This window comes from Herpailurus yagouaroundi, unplaced genomic scaffold (assembly GCF_014898765.1).
Source record: "Herpailurus yagouaroundi ecotype Mexico unplaced genomic scaffold, PumYag 159, whole genome shotgun sequence".
NCBI lineage: Eukaryota > Metazoa > Chordata > Mammalia > Carnivora > Felidae > Herpailurus > Herpailurus yagouaroundi.
In genome coordinates, this window is record NW_024412400.1 from 31,045,690 (window position 1) to 31,065,441 (window position 19,752).

At 45.3% G+C, this 19,752-nt stretch overlaps 1 protein-coding gene and 1 long non-coding RNA gene across 3 annotated transcripts in view; one reads left to right on the forward strand and one right to left on the reverse strand.

Moving 5' to 3' along the window:
• Positions 1-19,752, forward strand: part of EPHB1 (EPH receptor B1) — a 431,880-nt gene that overhangs the window by 207,869 nt on the left and 204,259 nt on the right. The gene's annotated exons all lie outside the window — the stretch shown is intronic.
• LOC121033709 (uncharacterized) lies at positions 7,987-11,359 on the reverse strand. The gene is made up of 2 exons (XR_005792077.1): positions 11,247-11,359; positions 7,987-8,420 (listed from the first exon to the last, which is right to left on the reverse strand). It is a non-coding gene; the product is annotated as an uncharacterized LOC121033709 (long non-coding RNA).

Consider the following 19,752-nt stretch of genomic DNA (forward strand, 5'->3'; position numbering starts at 1 on the left):
GGTGATGAGGCCATCATCCCTGCCCTTGAGAGTATATATCTAGTTCAATGAGGTGACACTCACTTAAATAAAGGCTTTTAAACTAAGGGGGAGAATTCATGTGAGGTGTAGACAGTCCATTCAAATGAGAGGAACAGGGATGGATTAAGTAATCCCTGGAGTCCTGTCCGAACCAAGTAGTTTCATTATAAAGCAGGACCTGCAAATTGGCTTTTCCTTTCAGTGTTCTGCATTGCCCTTTCAAACAAATAATTAACCATGCAGCAATCATCCAGCATATTCTAGAACTCAATTCCTAGTACTACTCTCCAGAGTACTTGAACCGTGCCCTGGGGTTGGCATTGTTACAAGAAATTCTTGATGAGAATAATGCCTGATATTGTACAATTGTGTGCGGTTGGCCTTCCTTGCGCGGTTCTGTGTATGCACATCAATTACACGCATTCGGTATAATTTGTCTTTTTAAAATCACACCTTCTATTTCACCCCAAGAAGATAAATGGATCCTGCCTCGGTCCCAATTCCATTGATTTTTTTTGTGATCCTATGGTGAAGCTATTATCAACACTAATCTCAAACCCTGCTAGGAGCCAGGAAGTCCTTAGAATACAGAGCGCCAATTTCTGTGACTTCCAACTTATTTTTCTTTTCACTGGCTTTTGTTCTGACTCCCCTCTCCTCATCTCATTTTCAAAAATATGATTTGATTATCATCCTGTGAGGTCTGTTCCACTGGCTCTGAACAGAAACCTTTTCGACACATCCAGCCTGGAGGAGGTTGCCGGGGGTCTCTATTGATGGAGCATGACCCTCCCCGGGGCAGGGTGTCCCTGCAACTTTGAAGCCCCACTCGATGGCCTCCCTTTCCAGCGGGGTGAGCCCACACCCTTCACCTTGACTCTCTCAAAATGGCTTTTCTAGGGAGAGGTGGAAGAAAAGAAGAAACATGGGGGTTAGAATTGAGAGACTACAAGGCACCGGGGAGGCTTTTGACAGTGAGCTCAGTGTTTGAAGATGGGCAAGCGGTGATGTTTCTAGGACTTGAAGCGATTAATGCCAGATGGTCATTTGCTTCCATTTTCCAGGGCTGTTCCGCAGCCTCCTGGCTGTCACACACCCCACCTTCTGCTGGACCTGTGACCAAATTTAAAATCTTAAGAGATCACATGCCAATTAAAAAGCATATTGATTAATTTTCACAAGGCAAAACATTCAGTTCATTAAAATATTTCCAATAGTACAGAGGGCATACAGTGAAGAATGTCTTTCCTCACTGCTGACCCTGGGCCCAGTGGCCTCCTGAGCACTGCTCTTACAGGTTCCTGTGGAGCCTTCCAGAGACAGTCTGTAAATCGGGCATGCACTCAGTTCCTCCTGCTACTGCCATTGTCCATGCTGTTCTCTCCCTCCCCTCCTCTCCCTTTCCTCCCTCCCTCTCCTTCCTCCTCTTCTTCTTCCTCTTCCTCCTCTTTTTTTTTTTTAATGTAATATCCTTTAGATGATTCCATACCAGAATTCATAAGCCTGCCTCATTCTAAAGGGTTGGATGGTATTCTAATGTGTGGATATGCAAGAACTTATTTTACTAATCCCTTATTAATAGCTATTTAGTTTGTTTCCAATCTTTTTGCCATTAAAAAGAATACTCCCCAAAAGACTTGAAAGCAGGGACTCAAACAGGGACTCAACATTTTGTACAAAAATGTTCACAGCATCGTTATTCACAGTAGCTAAAATAGGGGGAAACAACCCAGATGTCCATCAGATGAATGGAGAAACAAAATGTGGGATGTCTATGCAATGGAATACTATTCACCCATAAAAAAGAGTGAAATATTGATAGATGCAACGTAGATGGATCTTGAAAATAGTATGCTAAGTGAAAGAAGACAGACACAGAAGGAAAAATACTTATGATTTCACTTATGTAAGGTACCTAGAATAGGCAGATGTGCAGGGACAAAAAAGAAGAGAGGTTATGAGGGAAGGAGGAAAAGGGAATGGGGAGTTCTTGTTTAATGGACACAGAGTTTTATGTTAGCGATGCTGAAAATGCTTTGGGTATATTTAGTGGTGGTGGTGGTTGTGAAACTATTTAATGCTGCTAAATTATATGCTTGCAAGCAGTTAAATTGATAATTAGCATATAACATGCTTTGCCACAATACAAAGAAATGATGATAGAAAGAGAGGAATATGCTGCTCAAGCCTAAAAACAAAAACACCAAAAAAAAAAAAAAAAAAAAACCCCAGGAATGGTGCTATAGTGGACATCTTTGTACAATAGAGAGCTCTGTAGGAATGCAAGTGTATCTGCCTGATACGTTTCTGGAATTGGGGTTATAGAATGAGACAGTGTGTGCATTTAAAATTTTGATATATGATGCCAAACTTTCTTTTAAAACATTGTGCTAGGTACAATGAGATACAAAGTTGGTTTGATGCCAACCACAGTGTGATATCAAGTGTTTTCATCTTTGCTACCCTGACAGCTGAAACAGGGTCCCCCTGGTAGATTTAATCCGCATTTCTCTTTGGGGCTTATGCTATGTGTGTGGGAGACTCTGGAGATCAGGAGTTATCTTGGTCCCAGGTCAAGACAGAAACAGGTCAGGAGCAGCCTGGAGGCACAAGGGAAGGCTGGTTGGCTGGGTGACTCAATTTACTCCTTCCTCAACCTCCCTCCTCCCTCTGCTTGTTGCATCAACCTTATCCTGTGATTCATGGGGCCATGGAATGGCATGTGGAAGAGAGCCTGAGGCGTCCAGTTGCCTAACAAAAGTAGGAGTCCTTGATCTGTTCCCTTCCCAGCCTTGAAAGCCTCTGTCCACAGCTAGGGACGGCAGGCTTACTCCTTCTTGATCCTTACGGAGGCTATGCTCCCATCACATGTGCCTCCTGGTTTCCAACCCACACTCTTAGAGCTTCCAAAAAAAACCAGAACAAGGGTATTCCTTCTTTTAGCATCTCTTGGGCCAGTGACTTGCAGAGATAAAGCCAGAAATGTGAGGGTGGTGAGGGGATCCATGAAAAATTAATTCTCTGCAAACTCTAGTCACTCATGTTCTTATTATCTTATGGCTTCCACAACAGCACAGAATTCTTTGGAAGGAACCTCTTCAATTGAGAGGACAGGGGCTGGCCCTTTCTGGGATGCAACTCTGTCCTGGATCAGGGCAGGAAGCACAGAGTCAGCTGGCATGCCTTGGTCTTCTTCACAGAGTGTGCTGAGGAGCCAAGGCTCCTTGATTTATGTACATTCGTCCTGTTTGAAGAGCACCTTCTCTTGGCTTCAGTCCAGAATTCCAAACCCCCATGATCAATCTGAGCGAATCTTAGCTCACTCGCTGGCACTTCGGTCATTTCTTCCAGCTTTCTGTCACTTCCTGATTTGATATACATTCTGTTAAATATTTTTCCTCCACGTTATGGATTAAAATGTTGATTAGGTCAGGACCAAGGGCAATGTCAGGTGGTGACATCCCATTCCTCAAGGCTGACAGGATACAGTTACTTAACAGAATTATTACTAATGGGATGGCCGAGGTCTCGGTCAACTATCGTGTCCATGGTGAGATCACGAGGGGCTCAGACTCTGCTGAAATCGGGATGCCCAGGACTGTGGGAAGAGCTGGGGGACAAGTGGGAAGGACAAAACTTAGTGCCTGAGTTCTGACCGCCATGGAAGAAGTAGACTGTGTAGTGAAAGTGGAGGGGGTGGGTCGGGACAAAGTACTGGCTCCGTGTGTGGAACTGAAAGAGGAGAGGAGGGTAGTTGCCTTCAGACCTGTAAGTACAATTTGCGAATACAAATAATGAACATACACATAGAGCTTCCCATGTGCCAGACATGGTCCTATGCACACTTATATATATGAACTCATTTAATCCTTATGCATCCTGTGAGCAGAGGTAATTATTATCCCCATTTTACAGAGAAGGACACTGAGGCATGGAAGATGGTTAAGGAACTTGTACTTGAGTCATACCTCTGGGGTTTAAACCCAAGCAGGCTGGCCCCAGTACGTGTGCTCCTAACTGCTACACTTCTGTGGCCTTGGCAGGTGCAGCTTCCATCATATTATTGACTGAATTTCAATGAGTGCACTGGAATGTTCAGCTTCCAGAAAGAGGACTTGGAAATTCCAGATCTCTCCAGGGGTAATCTCTCCAGGGCCAGCAGTGCCTGTGGAATCTTCTCTTAGCAGACCGGGAGAATGAAAGTGACCGCTAGGAGTTGTTGGATTATCTCCCTCCAGAGGTCACCCCCTCTGATGTGAACGCATGTCAGTGTTTCCTAACAAGCGGAAAAGGCACAGGGCCAGCAGGAGAAGGTCTGGCTCAAGGGAGGGCTTTGCCATCACCTGACACCTTGGTCTTCGGTCGCTTCAGCTATGGAAAGATGAGGCTGATCTAGAAGACAACTTGAGTGTTACTGTCTTAAGCAACAGTTTAGTGTGTCTTGAGAGGGGGAACGTAAGTCACATATCTGGGTGTCTGTGAGATAAGTGCGTTCAGTGCTGGCAGACCCTTTACTGGACTGGTGTTGTCAACAGCCTGATAGACTTGCCTATCCATCACACTCCGCTGCAGAGTCACAGAGCCCTGTGCTGCCTCTGGAGATCGGAGCAGCATAATCCCATATCTTTCATTAGATCCAGCAGCAGCAGCAGATGTGAGAGCAGGGGTTCTCAGCCCAGCAGCAACCAGACCGAAGTCCACCGATACCGTGGACCATCTACAGAGTCTGATTCACTCCTCACACTTCAGGGGGCAGAGATCAGGACCACTTGAACAACCGTTTCCAGGTGTGATTCTGAGAATCATCAGAGTTTGAAAACCAGTGGTCTGGGGGTGTGGCTCTGAGTCATTTCTTAGAGCTTAAAGTGTTTTACTGTGCACCTAAGGGAGTACAACGGGCAGGCTCTCCTATATCTAGGTGTTAGGGGTGCAGAGGGTAGCAGAGGAGAGAGAAGCTAAGGCCAGCCTTGGTAAGCTCACTTGGGCTGGGCAAGTTTAGGATGGGCTGCCCCTGAGGCTTCAGGCACTTGCCCAGGGCACCAGAGCCCCAGAGATGGCCAGAGGGTTTGCAAACTGCCAGAGAAACTTCTCAGTGCAAACCATTGCAAGATTTTCCTAACATCCTGATACTGGAAAATCTAGGTCTGTTGGGCCTAGAGTAGTTCAGTTTTTAGCCAGCTTATCTCCCAATTTGACTTCTTTTAATCTCATTTTAATTATTTTTTCAAGATTGATACAATTTAAGTACTAACTAGAACATCATTGAAATCTGTTATTTTAAACAAAGGCCTTTCTGATTATGCTTTTTAAGAAGGTTTTTTTGTGAAGTGAATTCAAGCCCATTATTTGTTTTTTTTTTTTTCAATTAAGTAATATACAAAAGTACCCAAAAAAGGAAAATGAAAAAGAAAAAAGGAAAAATTACTTCCCATTTCCACCACGGAGAAGAAATTAACATTTGGTGAACATCATCACCACACTCTTTCTCTGATAGAATGATAGCTAATTAGGTAAATTGAAACACTTTTACAAAAATAGAATGTTACTGTACACATTTTTAAATTAAAAGCAATATGTTTAATTTGATTTGAATTTAATAGACAAAAAAATTCAAATGGAACTTCAAAAAGTGCTGAAGTTCAGAAATATTTTTTCTTCACTACAGGTTTTCAGTTTCTGAAACAATTTCTGTAAAGTTATTTATTTATTGGGAGGCAGGGGGAGATGCGATTTTTTTTTCCCCCTGATTCTGAAATTTCCCAGTGTCTGCCCGGATCCTGCCACTCCCTGCATCCCAAACCCTGGATGTCTTAAGGCACTATTTTTATATGGAGGAGGTGTGAAGCATCTGTGTTCTGTTCCCTGCCCTGGGGGCTCTGCCTGGCCCTCCACTCCCTTCAGTGCCTTCCCCTTCTTTCTCTGGGTTTCTTTATTCCAGCCTAATGAGTCCCAGGCCTTAAAGTGCATATGAATCGCTTGAGGGTTTGGGTAGATGGCAGATGCCTGTGCAGTAGGTCTGAGGTAGGGCCTGAGGGTCTTGATTTCTAACAAGCTCCCTTATGTCCATGTTGCTGCCCTTAAGAACCACGCTTTGGTAGACAAATTCTAAAATTTTTTTGTTTATTTCGGTTTTAACCATCCATCCTCCCCCACCACCTCCACCCACCTGGCCCTGCTACCTCATTGGTGCTGTGTTCCCTGAACTGTGGCATTCTTTTTTTCTTTTTTATTAATTTTTTTTAAATGTTACTTATTTTTGAGAGAGAGAGGGACAGACAGAGAACAAGCAGGGAAGGAGCAGAGAGAGAGAGGCACAGAATCTGAAGTGGGCTCCAGGCTCCAAGCTGACAGCACAGAGCCTGACACAGGGTTTGAACTCACAAACTGCAAGATCATGACCTGAGCCCAGTCTGACGCTTAACTGACTAAGCCACCCAGGCACCCCATGAACTGTGGCATTCTTGACAATGCCTGGATCTTCTTGCCTGTTTGTGTGCAGGGGGTGAGGAACAACCTACCTGGGTTTAAAACACATAGTGACTTGGGGTGCCTGGGTGGCTCAGTGGGTTAAGCGGCCGACTTCAGCTCAGGTCATGATCTCTTGGTCAGTGAGTTCGAGCCCTGTGTCGGGCTCTGTGCTGACAGCTCAGAGCCTGGAGCCTGTTTCAGATTCTGTGTCTCCCTCTCTCTGACCCTCCCCTGTTCATGATCTGTCTCTCCCTGTCTCAAAAATAAATACAACGTTAAAAAAAAAAAATTAAATTTAAAACACATAGTGACCTAAAGTTTTTTTTGTTTTTTTTTTCCCCCTCAGGATTGATGACATTGCTTCAGTGTCTTCTGGCATTGAACATTGCTGTGGTCAGTTTGGGGCAAAGCCAGAGTGTTATTTTTTTATTATTATTATTTATTATGTTTTTTAGGTGATATGCCTTTCTCCACCTGGATGTCCAGAGGAGTCCTTCTTTAGGCTTGAAGTTCAGTGATTCACCAGGATATGTCTTGATTTGATCTTGGGATGTATTCTGGCTTTTTCAAAATGTACTTTCAAACTTTTAATTCAGGAAACCTTTCTCCCATAAGCCTGTAAATTGTTGTTGCTCTCCTTTTGGTGTCTCTTCTGCAGAGCAACAATGATGCATATGTGGGTGGATGCACAGGGGTACATGTTTTTGTCATAGGTGCTGTAGGCTGTGACCCACTGAAGCTGTTACCCTCCCTACTCCACACTCTCTTCTGGAAGTTTCTCCAGGCCAGGGTCTGTCTGCCCAGGAGCCCTGGAAATGGGGGCAGAGATAGAAGAAAACCTTATGGGCTGTACCACAGGTTCCCACAATTTCCTCTACACCTTGCAACTCCCATATATTGGGCCTTTCTGCATGCTATATTGGCCTTTAGAGAAATCCGATCTTGCCCAACTTCTGAGGTTTGTCAGTTTTCAATATTCTTCCAAATTCCCCTGCATTTTCTATTACGTGGTTTATAGTGCTGGCTGTTTATTTATTTTAATAAAGGTTGATATTTCATCTCTTCCTACAAGAAAAATCCCTTTTCTTTTTTGCATTTAGCTGGAGATCTATGGGAGGAGGTAGAAGGCCTCAGAAACAACTTTGCTTTCCTCTACCTTTCTTTCTTGGCTGAGTCCAGGATGTGGTTTAATTTGACCCACAATTAATTGGCCTATTTTCCCCTTTTCCCAGATCAACATGGCTAACGGGGGGTGCACATGACCAATAAGTGCCTGGCTCTCTGTCCCCACTGCCCTGGTTCCTGTAGCTGTACCAACTCAGTTCTGAGGCTCCCATGGGCCAACTCCGTTAGAGGGGAATCTCTTTCAGCCAAACCTTCTCAGCTTGTGTCTCTGGGAAGGCTGTTTTATTGGCAAATGATGAATGAGAAAAGAGTCTGAAGCTACCAAACCCATTGACCTGGCTCTTTGGGTGAAAGCCATCATTTCATGTACTATTATTTGCATATCTGTGCTTTATTGGAAAACAGGGAATGTTGGCTAGAAGTACTTCAAGGTGGGCCAAACCTCCCTTCTTCAGTTAATTTCAAGCCATGACATCATAATAGATGTGGCACCTGACCACTTCAGAGTGAAGGCCTTTCAGTCTCCAGAATCGCCCCACCTTTAACCCATTTAGTAGGATCGTGACCAACAGGAGGGGTGTCCTCTGCACTTGGGAGAAAGGAAAGTTGAGAGCACAGAGGTGGGCGTCACTGACCCATCTTGTTTGTACCAAAAGCCATGAAACAGGTGACGATGACCCCATCATCTCAGGACTTTAGTAACAGATACCAGGGGGTTGAGGAAGGTGCAGAGTGTGGTCTCTCCCTGTGATGCCTGCCCAGTGACGCCCGCCTTCTCACGGGATAGCGGTGAAGTCGGGGCCTGCCTGTCGGGGAGGATGGGAGGTGAGCAGATTGCGAGCACTGGGAGGCAGCAGCCTGACTCATGTATCACCCCAGAGTGCTGCGGAGCCCAGATGTCAGAGGACACATGTGGGAGAGCTGGCTGCAGATGTAGACGGACGCTCTTAGTGTGGCAGCAGGGAGGGAACGGGTGGAGGTGCCAGCCACTGGCTGAGAGTCTGTGGCTAAACTCAGGAAAGCAAAGGAGTCTTGTCCAGATCCCTGCCTCCAGCCAAGATTGTGACTGCTGCTCCCCCCACTCCTAGGCCACGGACTGGAAACGACCCGGTTCTCTATCTATCGAAACGCCTCAACGCCTTCCCCAGTGTCTCCAGCCTCCCTTGGTAACCAGAGGCTAAAGTTACAAATGCAGCTGTTTCCTCTTGGCTATGGCTTTAGCACATTGTAAACACTAGACTGTAAAACTGACTCAATTATACACCTCGCAAGAGAGCTTATTTCTGCTTAAATTCAGCTACTTTTACAAAGTCTGATGGAATAAGGTTGCTGTGGAAGTTGAAGACAGGATTCCATGTCGTAGTGGATGTACGTCTGGTGTGTGCGGGTGGGTAGGGGCACTACCTGGAGTCTGAACACTTCTTCCTACTTGGAAGTGGGGAGGGTTGTCTTCCTGGAGAGTGTGAGGAAGTCCAAAGGGCCCAGGTGTTCCTCCTTCCCACCTTTGGGGAGCTGGAGCATGGGTACCTGGCCAGATAGCCCAGCCACCTGCATGTTCCTGACTTAAGGCTTTGACTTTTTAGAGAGTGGCTGGAAGATTTGGGAGAACTAGGACTTTTGCCACAGCATTAAGTCCTAGCGAATGCATCTGCATTATTAGGATGGTCGGCAAGGCAGAGGGGCTATTGGGACGCGTAGCCTGGCCCAAACCCTCCCTGAGGTGTTGCCGGGGCTCTGGAGCCCAGCCTGCCTAGTCTCCTGCCTAGCCTTTCTGATGATTCTGAGCACTGTTCCATGTTCTTCCGGAAGGCTGCCTTCCTTTTCTGTCTCTTATGTTGAACTACAGTCAATTTCTGTTACTATAACCAGGCATCCTCACTGATACAAGAGTGATGCTGAGTTTTGAGTCAGCCTTCCTAGGGAAAGGCTGCTTCCAGCAGAAAGACCATAGCTATCGAGTGGATCAAGAAATGCCCATTCATAATTCAGTAAATAACCAAGTATATGCTGGTGGCAGGCACTGTGCGAAACACTAGGAACCGTGTGCCCTCACGGAGCTTAGGCCCTGGTGGAGGAGACATGCCTGTCTGGCTTCCAGATCACCATCCCACATGGGTCCCATTTGGAAGGCTGCCTGCCTGGTAGGAGGATGTGCCATGTGTCCATGAAGCAGGTGCCCAGCAGGCCTTTGTAGAGAGTCAAGTAAGGTTGTGGCATTCAGTAGTGGCAACTTGTCTAGAGACTGGCTTTCACGTAGGCACAAATCACCCACTCCTTTATGTGTTATTATAGCTATTTCATCTAGTTTTTACTTTCTTGTTTTATTTTCCTATCTTCTTAATTAATAGACCTCAAGAGGGAGAGAATTGCTGGTCATGGCCACTCATAGATTTATCCTCTATCTTTAGGAATGAAGGGACACTAGGCTGCCAGGTGTGTATGTGTTTGGGGTGTTAGGAACCCCCACAGCAGCAACGCAGGCTCCCACACAGTACACAGGCTCCAATCCTGAGTCCTCCTTTGCAAGGCCGTCCCATTTGGGCTTGGAGCCTGACTGCACCCTCCTGTGGGCTGGGCCACACTTCCCCCCTTCCAATTTCTGTGCTTTTCTTGCTTACTTCTCCATCTCTAAAGGTACTGGGCCTCTCAGTGTCCATTAGCCAGAGCCTCAGACTCCCTGGCTAGTCAGCATAGGCCCCAGTGGCCTTTGGCATGCCCCAGAGCGCAGGCATGGGTCATCGTCCAATGAAAAGGTAGCAAACATAGCAAACGTCCCTAAAGTGCTGATCCAGAGGTTCTTAACCTGGCTAACCTTGAGAACAACCTGGGGAGCTTTTAAACAAATACTGATGCCAGCCCCCATCCCTCCCCTGTCATTCTGACTGAATTGGCCCTTGTGGGGGTGTGGGCAGGGTATTTTTTTTAACCTTTCCAGGTGATAACCATGAGCTTTCAGGGTAAAGAAGCACTGTTTAAGGTCTTTTTTTTCTGAGATGACCCTTCAAGGAGGAACCCAGAAAAGGTTAGGGAAAGGGAGGGTCAGGTCAGAGGTAGAGCTTAAGGAAAAAGTGGTGGGCATGGCTGGTGGGGCCGAGTAAAGAATCTAGGAGTGTGGACTGGATTGTCAGGCTCTGCCCAAATATAGCCACAATCTTGCTACATCTCTACAGCGAGAGGCACATAATTGTTTCTTATTTTTTATTTTTAATGGATCTGCCCTTTGGCCATGACCCTGGAGAAAAAAGGAGGGGAGCAGACCCTTTTAGTCTCAATCCCATCACTCTATAGCCTATCCTTTCTCTGGTGGGGTGGGGGAAAATGGTCTAAGGAACAAAGTAACAAGCATCTGAGCTTAAGACAAGGCCTGGGAAGGAAGATGGAGAGAGAGTGCCTGGAACTGGGGCTACTTTCAGTGGGTAGTCCGGGAAGTCTCTGAGCTAAGGGCAGGAAAATTAAAAGCCATTCCAGGCTTCCCAAGTATCATGAATTGATGCTTGGGAAGGGCATTCCAGGCAAAGGACCCAGCAAGGACAAAGGCCCTGAGGTGGGAAGGTCTTGGCAAGGTTGAGATTGGGTCTGAGGAGTAGGTGTGGGTCAGGTGGTATGGGACTTGTAAGTTGTCCTCAACTTACTTTTCTGATGAGTAGAGATGACCTCACTCCTCTTCAGCATCATCATACCTCATCCTGAATAGGTAGAGGTGGAGATTTGGAAATTGAAGAGCCTTCACTTTGAAGTGGTCAGGTGCCCTATCTATTATGATGTCATGGCTTGAAACTATACTGAAGAAGGGAGGCTTGGCCCACCCTGAAGTACTTTCAGCCAACATTCTCTGTTTTCCAGTAAAGCACAGATGTGCAAATAATTGCACGTGAAATGATGGGTACCTGTGGCTTTCACCCAAGGAGCTGGGTCAGTGGATTTGGTAGTTTCAAACATTTTCCTCATTCACCATCTGCCCATAAAACAGCCTTTGCAGAGACACAGCTTAGGCAGAAAGTGTATTCCCCCTCTGTGTGTGAAGGAAGCCACTGGAGAGTTTGGAGGAGGTGAATGGTGGACTGACTTAAGTGAAATAATAATACCACCCTGACCAGTGTGTGTGGAGAGCTGGTGACAGTGGAATTCCGAAGGCAAGGTAGGGGTGCCTGGGTGGCTCAGTCGGCTGAACATCAGCTCAGGTCATGATCTCATGGTTCATGGATTTGAGCCCCGAGGTGGGCTTTGCACTGACAACGTGGGGCCTGCCTCAGATCCTCTGTCTGCCTCTCTCTGCCCCTCCCCTGCTCCCTCTCTATTTCTCTGTCTCTCTCATTCTCAAAAATAAATAAACACGAAAAAATAAGAAGGGAAGGCAAGGGGGCTGAGGCTGAGAGGGACAGTGTCCCTCCCATGGTCACCCAGCACTCGAGTGACAGAATTGAGCCCCGCCAGAGCCTGGAAACCAGGTGGGCAGGCCCAGATCCAGAATCCTGAAGGGCAGTGTCCTCCCTCTAAGGGCTCACGCTCTTCCCACTTGCCAGGAAATCAATAGTTTTACTGCCCCCCTCCCCGCACCCCGCCTTCTTTCAAGATCAGAATAGGAATTTCACTCCATGCATGGCTTCCATCCCATCCATTTGATGCCTTTCCTTTAAAAATATCTCTTAGGCTTATTTCTTAGGACCCTGGCCAGGAGTATTTTCTTCCTTGAGAGATTCCCAGGCAGTTCTCCCCTCAGGCCTGGGCTTTCACCAGCGAATGACTCCCTTCCCTTCTCTCTAAGCAGCGGATGAAGGCCTCGAGCTTGAGGGGGAGGAGGAGGCAGAATTGGCAGACTTCTTCCTCAGGCACGCTGGGAAAGATTGTTTAAATTTAGGCCTTACCCTCCCAGAATGAAAATAAGTTATTTTTATGTGAGTAAGTGTTAGTTATTGAATTAAATATAAGTACGGGGCACTTCTCCTAATTTATAGCTCCGGTCTGGGAGCTGAGGCGGTCTGCGTCATCCGGGCACCCTCCTCCACGGGCCACACTGGCTTCTCGGCTTCTCCCACCCTCTGTGCTCATCTGTCTTGGTTGTCTCTCCCAACTTTGTCAAACGTAACGTGAAAGAAAGGGAAATTAAAAGAAAACAAAAGAGAGATTTTCCAAGAGGGGAAATCAGATTTATCCTGAGGTAATTAAATGTGTAGGAAACTGAGAACAAAGGATTGCAAATAGTGTTGTGTGTGTGTGCGTGTGTGTGAGTGAGAGAGAAAATAAATCATTATTTCCCAGGCAGCCAGAGCCCTCTGATGAATCTTAAATTCAGGTGCCTTTGAGGTGGAATTGGCAGGGGAAGCCAAATGCGGGCTTTGTGTGGCTGCAGCTGAGTGCTCAGGTGTCCGGGGCAGCTGCACACACCGTTGTCAGCTTCCCGTGGCTCCCCACAGCCCCTCGGCATGTCCCGGGAGGGTGGGGGGGGGGTCACTGAGGGAGCCCCTCCCTGCCATGGCTGGGAGAAGCACCGTCCACCCCCTTTATATGTGGCCTTCTGCTCCCACCTCCCTGCAGAACTGGCCGTCCCTGTCTGTGCACAGGGCCCTTGTCCCTGGACTTTTCTTTTGTTTTTCTCATCCACTAGAGGCTGAATACATTGGGGTCAAGGACTGTATCCTTTATTGTCATTCCTAAGTGTCTACTGCAGGGTCTGGCCTACTGTGGTCACTCAGTATGTGTTTGTTGAAGGAGTAAGTGAATGAATGAATGGGCCTAGGGAGTAAGTGAATGAACGAATGAATGAATGGACCTAGGAGGGACCCTCATTCATTCAGACGCATTAAGGTCATCTCACTGCCATATTTGACACCTACATCACCTGTGCCTAGGCTGTGAGGTGGGGTGTGACTAGAGCTCTGGGAAGGACAAGGTGGGGGGGAGGAGCAGGGAGGTAGAAGGTGGTGCTTAAACTGGGCCTTGACAGATGTCCAGTGTTTGTGAGGTCCCCATCAAGCAAGCAGCAGTCACCCCATCCTCCCCACACTCTGCCCAGCTTAGACCGGTGAAGGCATAGGTCTTCCGAGAGACAGTGCTCATGAGTGGCCAGCAAGGCTTTCAAAAGCTGTGATGGGCATGCTGAGCAAGGACCAACCTCCTCGGGAAGCTTTCTGGAGCCAGAGTCTCCACAGCCCATCTTCCTATCTGCCAGCCCCTGGGCTTTTGCTGATACTGTTAGTTCCTTCTGTAATAGCCTTCCTCCCCTTCTTCACTGACCAGCTCAGATGTCACCTTCCTCCCCTTTGCAGATTCTTGAAAGCTTTGTTTATGCCATGACCACTTTCCAGCCTGTCATACTGCTCTTGATCTACCTTTTCTCATGACCCACCCATCCATAAGTGGCACAGGACATGGCCACATCCCACTCAGCTAGCCTAGGAGCTGCTGAATAAATGCAGGGCTTATTTCCTTTACAGACCAATGTCCTAATGCTTTTTGAGTGACAGTGGGGGACAGGGATTTTACATGGCCTTTGCATGATGATCTCAATTTCTTCCTCAATGCTGGATAGGAGTGGGTCTTGCCAGCTGATGGGGACTGAAGGATAGAAATTCGGGGCTGAGGCTGTGCCTTGGAAAGGTTGAGGCAGAGGGGGCCACAGGGTAAGCGGCAGCCTTGGGTAAGTCAGCCCGAGAACCTGTGCTTTCGGAGTGATCTTGCCTTTCTACCGAGGCTTAACCATCACAGGCTGCCCAGCCGAGCTCTGCTTACAGTGCTTTGAAATACCTGGGGGGCTCCATACTGGGGTCTCCATGCCCCAATCTTTGCCCCCAGGAGAGATGGGGGCTGCCCACCAGAAGCAGGCTTGGCTACTTGGGGATTCCTCCCCACCTCTTTCCAGAGGCCTGAAATTCTACCATTGAGACATTGTTATTATTTTATTGTGATAAAATACACATAACCTAAAACTTCACTGCTTAACCACTTTTTAAAATTAAAAAAAAAAAATTATTTATTTATTTATTTTGAGAGAGAGAGAGAGAGCAGGGGAGCAGCAGCAGCTGCAGAGAGAGAGAGAGAGAGAGAGAGAGAGAGAATCCTAAACAGTCTCCACACTCAGCCTGAAGCCCGACGCCGGGCTCGATCTCACAACTGTGAGATCATGACCTGAGCCGAAATCAACAGTCGATGCTTAATTGACTGAGCCACCCAGGTGGCCCTCTTGCTTAACTATTTTGAAGTGCACAGTTCAGTGGTACGAAGTGCATTCTCACCTCTGTGCCTCCGTCAGCACCTTCCATCTCCAGAACTCTTTTCGTCTTGCAAAATTGAAACTCTGTCCCCATGAGACACTGACTCCTCTTGACCCCCTAGCCCCAGCCCTTGGCAACCATCATTCTATTTTTGCCTCCCCACTTACCCCACCCTCCAGCCTCTGGTAACTACCATTCTACTCTCTGTCACTGTGACTTTGCTGTGTATGTGTGTATATATGGATGTGTGTGTTTATACACACACATATATATTCATTCTACGTGTAAGTGAAATATTGTCTCTCTACATCTGGTTTATTTCACTGAGCATAATGTTCTCCAGGTTCATTCATCCATGTTATCACCAGCAGCAGGATTTCCAGCCTTTTTAAAGACTGTATGGTATTCCATTATATTATATCACAGTATGTACAGTGGAATATATATTCCATTATAATAAATCTATATCTCACATTTTCTTTAATCATGAAACATTCTTTTCACTGGATTCTAAATGTTCTTTAGTCTTCAATGTGATCCATGTTAGAACAAATACGACTTTGAGGCACCTGGGTGGCTCAGCCAGTTGAGCATCTGACTTTGGCTCACGTCATGATCTCAGGGTTCATGAGTTTGAGCCCCGCATTGGGCTCTGTGCTGACAGCTCAGAGGCTGGAGCCTGCTTCAGATTCTGTCTCCCTCTCTCTCTGCCCCTCCCCCGCTCATGCATTCTCTCTCTCTCTCTCTCTCTCTCTCTCTCTCTCTCTCTCTCTCTCACTTTCTCTTAAAAAATAAATAAACATTAAAAAATTTTTTAAAATAAAGAACAAATACCACTTTGGACTAAAAGACCTTCACGCTTATCAGTGATATCAATAATAGCTTTATTATTCTTTGTGAGACTCAGCCCTACAGAGATAAGAAGCCTAGATAAATTAGAGCAAATGAATGGGGGCCCCTAGTCAATGCTATGGTCTGAATATTCATGTCCCCCCAAAATTCATATATTGAAGCCCTAACCTCTAAGGTGATGGCATTAGGAGGTAAGGCCTTTGGGAGGTGATTAGTCATGAATGTGGAACCCTCACAAATGGGATTAGTGTCATTCTAAAAGAGGCCCCAGAGAGCTCTCTCCTCCCTTCAGCCATGTGAGGACATAGTGAAAAGACTGCAGGCCCGAAGAGGCCCTCACCTGACCATGCTGGGACTGTGATCTCAGACTGCCAGCCTCCTAAACTGTGAGAGACAAATTTCTATTGTTTATAAACCACCCAGTCTGTGGTGTTGTGTTATAGCAGGTCACGCGGACTAACACAGTCGGCTTGGTCAGAAGGGGGGGCTGCCTCCAGAGGTTGGCTGGGCCTTTACGGCTGTCCCCCTACAGTACTCTGGGGCAAGGGAAGGTGGGGAGGGGTGTGTGCAAAGCAGATACCAGCTTTTAAAGGAATTGCATTGCAGTTATTCCTCTTCTGGCCAAAGACTTATCTGCAGATGAATATTCCAGAAAATATGCCCATCGTAGAAAACAAGGACTCTGCAGGAAATATAAAGAAAAACTGACCATCACCCAGAATGCCACCACCCAGTGATCTTTTCTGCAAGCCCTTTGCTGTATTTCATGTTAGCATTGTGTGTATATGGGATCATATTGTAAGCAATTTTATATCCTTCATCCATTGAACATTATATTGTGATCATTTTCCCTGTCATTAAATTTATTTGAAAACATCATTTTTAATGGCTGCATAATATTCAGCCTTGTGGCTGATCCATAATTTATTTAACAATTTCTCCCTTTTTGAGCACTGATGTTCATTCTAATTTGTGGATATTATAAATATCCACAAATAATGCTGTGAACATCCTCATGCATAAATCCTTGGGTATTTTGTGCTTATTTCTTGAGGACGGACTCCTAGATGCAGAAGAAAGGGGATGTGTATCTGGTCATAGATCTGGATGCTTATTCCCAAGCTGCTTTCCAGCATGGTCTCCAGGTGAAAGCTTTGCCACAGTAGAAAAGAATGTCCTTGTTCTAGTACCTTCTTGTGTATTGAGCATTCCTTCCTTCCTTCCTTCCTTCCTTCCTTCCTTCCTTCCTTCCTTCCTTCCTTCCTTCTCTTCTTTTCCCTTTCCTTTCCTTTCCTTTCCTTTCCTTTCCTTTCCTTTCCTTTCCTTTCCTTTCCTTTCCTTCGGAAAAGAGCACTTTATTTAGTTATTTCTTTAATTTGTTTGTCTATTTATTGAGAGAGAGAGAGAGAGAGAGAGCGAGAGCACATGTGCACATGAGCTGGGGACAGGGGAAGGGGGCAGAAGGAGAGAGAGAATCTCAAGCAGGCTCCGCACTTAGCACACAGCCCAACCCGAGGCTTTATCTCATGACCCTAGGATCACAGCCTGAGCTGAAATCAGGATTCGGATGCTCTACTGACTGAGCCCCCCCAGGCATCCCAAGCATTACTGTTTCTTGAATCACTGCTAAGGTGATAGAATAATCAGTGTTCATTAGCCTCTTAGTCATTTATTGTCCCTTCATTGTCTGCCCAGTTTTCTAATAGAGTATCATCATTTTACTTACTATTTTTAAGTGTTCCTTATATAACAAGATTATTAATATTTTCCTGAGTATGTTACAAATATTTCTCCCAGTTGGTTATTTGCCATTAAATTTTTTCTAACAGCTTTATCGGGATATAACTCATACAATTCACCCCATTAAAGTGTACAATTCAGTGGTTTTTAGAATATTCATAGAGGTGTGCAGCCATCACCACTATCAATTTTGGAACGTTTTCATCATCCTAAAACGAAACCTCATACCCATCAGCAGTCACTCCCTGTTTCACCTCAACTCCCCCTTCCCCCAGCCCCTGGTAACCACTAATGTACTTTCTGTCTCTATGGATTTGCTTATTCCGGACATTTCATATAAATGGAATCATACAATATATGGTCTTCTGTAGCTGGCTTCTTTCATTTAGCAGAATGTTTTCAAGGTTGCAGCAGGGTCTTAGCATCTCCATCCGCCGTTCAATTTTGCTTATGATTTTTAATAGAAGTTTCAAATTTTTATGTACTAAATATTTTCAGCTTGCCTTTCATGTTCTGCCCCCTCTCCCCTCAGGGCTTTTAATGCTTAGAATGTCCTTCAGTTAAATTTACAACTATATTTTCTGCTAGTTTTTTTTTTAATGCTTCATTAAAACATTAGAATAATTAAATCTCAAAGTAATATATGGATATAGTCCTTTTTTGAATGGCTTTCGTTTTTATATCTACTCTGCAATCCACCTGGTGTGTATTTTGGTAAATAGTAATAGGGTGAGAGTCTAATTTAATTTTTTTTCCAATAGCCAATTGTCCCAGTGCATTTCTACCCCATTTACTTGGACTGCGTCCTTTGTAATTTATTAAGTTCCTAAATGTACTTGGGTCTATTTCAAGACTCTTCTGTTGCGGTGCTCTGTTTATCGATGATTGCACTGGTGTTGCACATTTTAACAAGTTGTAAAAAGCAGGGGACAGTCTGGTTATTAGACAAGTTACCTCCCTTTAGTCTTCTTTTATACTTTCTTAATTCCTTTACCTTACTTATCTTAGCAGAAGATCTTAGGTTTTTGTTTCTTCAAAATCCCTTCTCTTCTCTCTTTTTTAAAAATTTTTTTTATTTTTGAGAGAGACAGAGACAGCATGAGCAGGGGAGGGGAAGAGAGGGAGAGGGAGAGGGAGAGGGAGAGGGGGAGGGGGAGAGGGAGAGAGAGAGAGAATCCCAAGCAGGCTCCCACTGTCAGTGCAGAGCCTGATGCAGGGCTCAAACTCACAAAACCATGAGATCATGACCTGAGCGGAAACCAAGAGTCAGACACTTAACTGACTGAGCCACCCAGGTGCTCCTCTTCTCTTTTTTTTTTTTTTTAATTTTTTTTTTTACGTTTTTTTATTTATTTTTGGGACAGAGAGAGACAGAGCATGAACGGGGGAGGGGCAGAGAGAGAGGGAGACACAGAATCGGAAACAGGCTCCAGGCTCCGAGCCATCAGCCCAGAGCCTGACGCGGGGCTCGAACTCCCGGACCGCGAGATCGTGACCTGGCTGAAGTCGGACGCTTAACCGACTGCGCCACCCAGGCTCTTCTCTTCTTTTTAACAGTGCTTCTCCCCTTCCCCAAACCAAACAGCCGCTCATGATTTCACTGCTGATGTTGTAAAGTTATATATTATTTTGGGAATTAATTACATTCAGTTTTCCATCCAGGAACACATTCCCATTTTGTCAAATCTTATTTTATATATTTTAGTAATGTTTTTAATTTTCTTCATTTTGGTGCCACAACTTAGGGCTATTCTTATGTCTTTGATTGCTTTTGATATTTTTTATAGCCGTTGTGAGCAGATTTTTAGAAGTAGCTATTTCTAGTGTTAAAGAAGGGTGTTTGTTTATTTGTTTTGCCTTTGTAATGGTCTACATTCCTGAACCCTCTTTCTAATTATAAGATATTTTCCAGTTGTTTCCTTTGCGATTTCTGTGTCTGATCATACTGTCTGAAATAATGATTATTTCTTCCTTTCTAATAGTTACATCTCTAATTCCCGTTTCATTTCTTATTGCCTTGGTCTGATCTTCCAGAAAAGTGTAAAGCATTAGTGGAAGGGAAAGAGCTCATTTTCTCTCTAATTTTAACAGAACTGACTTTAGTTGTTTCATTAAGAATAGTGTAAGTTCAAAGTAGGAAACTAGGAAGAAAATAATGTATATTTACTTGAAAGAATAGTAAAGAGGAATATATTCAGTATGTTTTGAGGTAAGCATATGGTTTTCCTTATTGCTCAATTGACACAAGGTTTTGGTTACTGTTAGCAAAAATGATAAAAACTGTATTTTCAGTTTTGAGAGTAAATCTTAGTTGGCCATGGTGAATGATGTATTC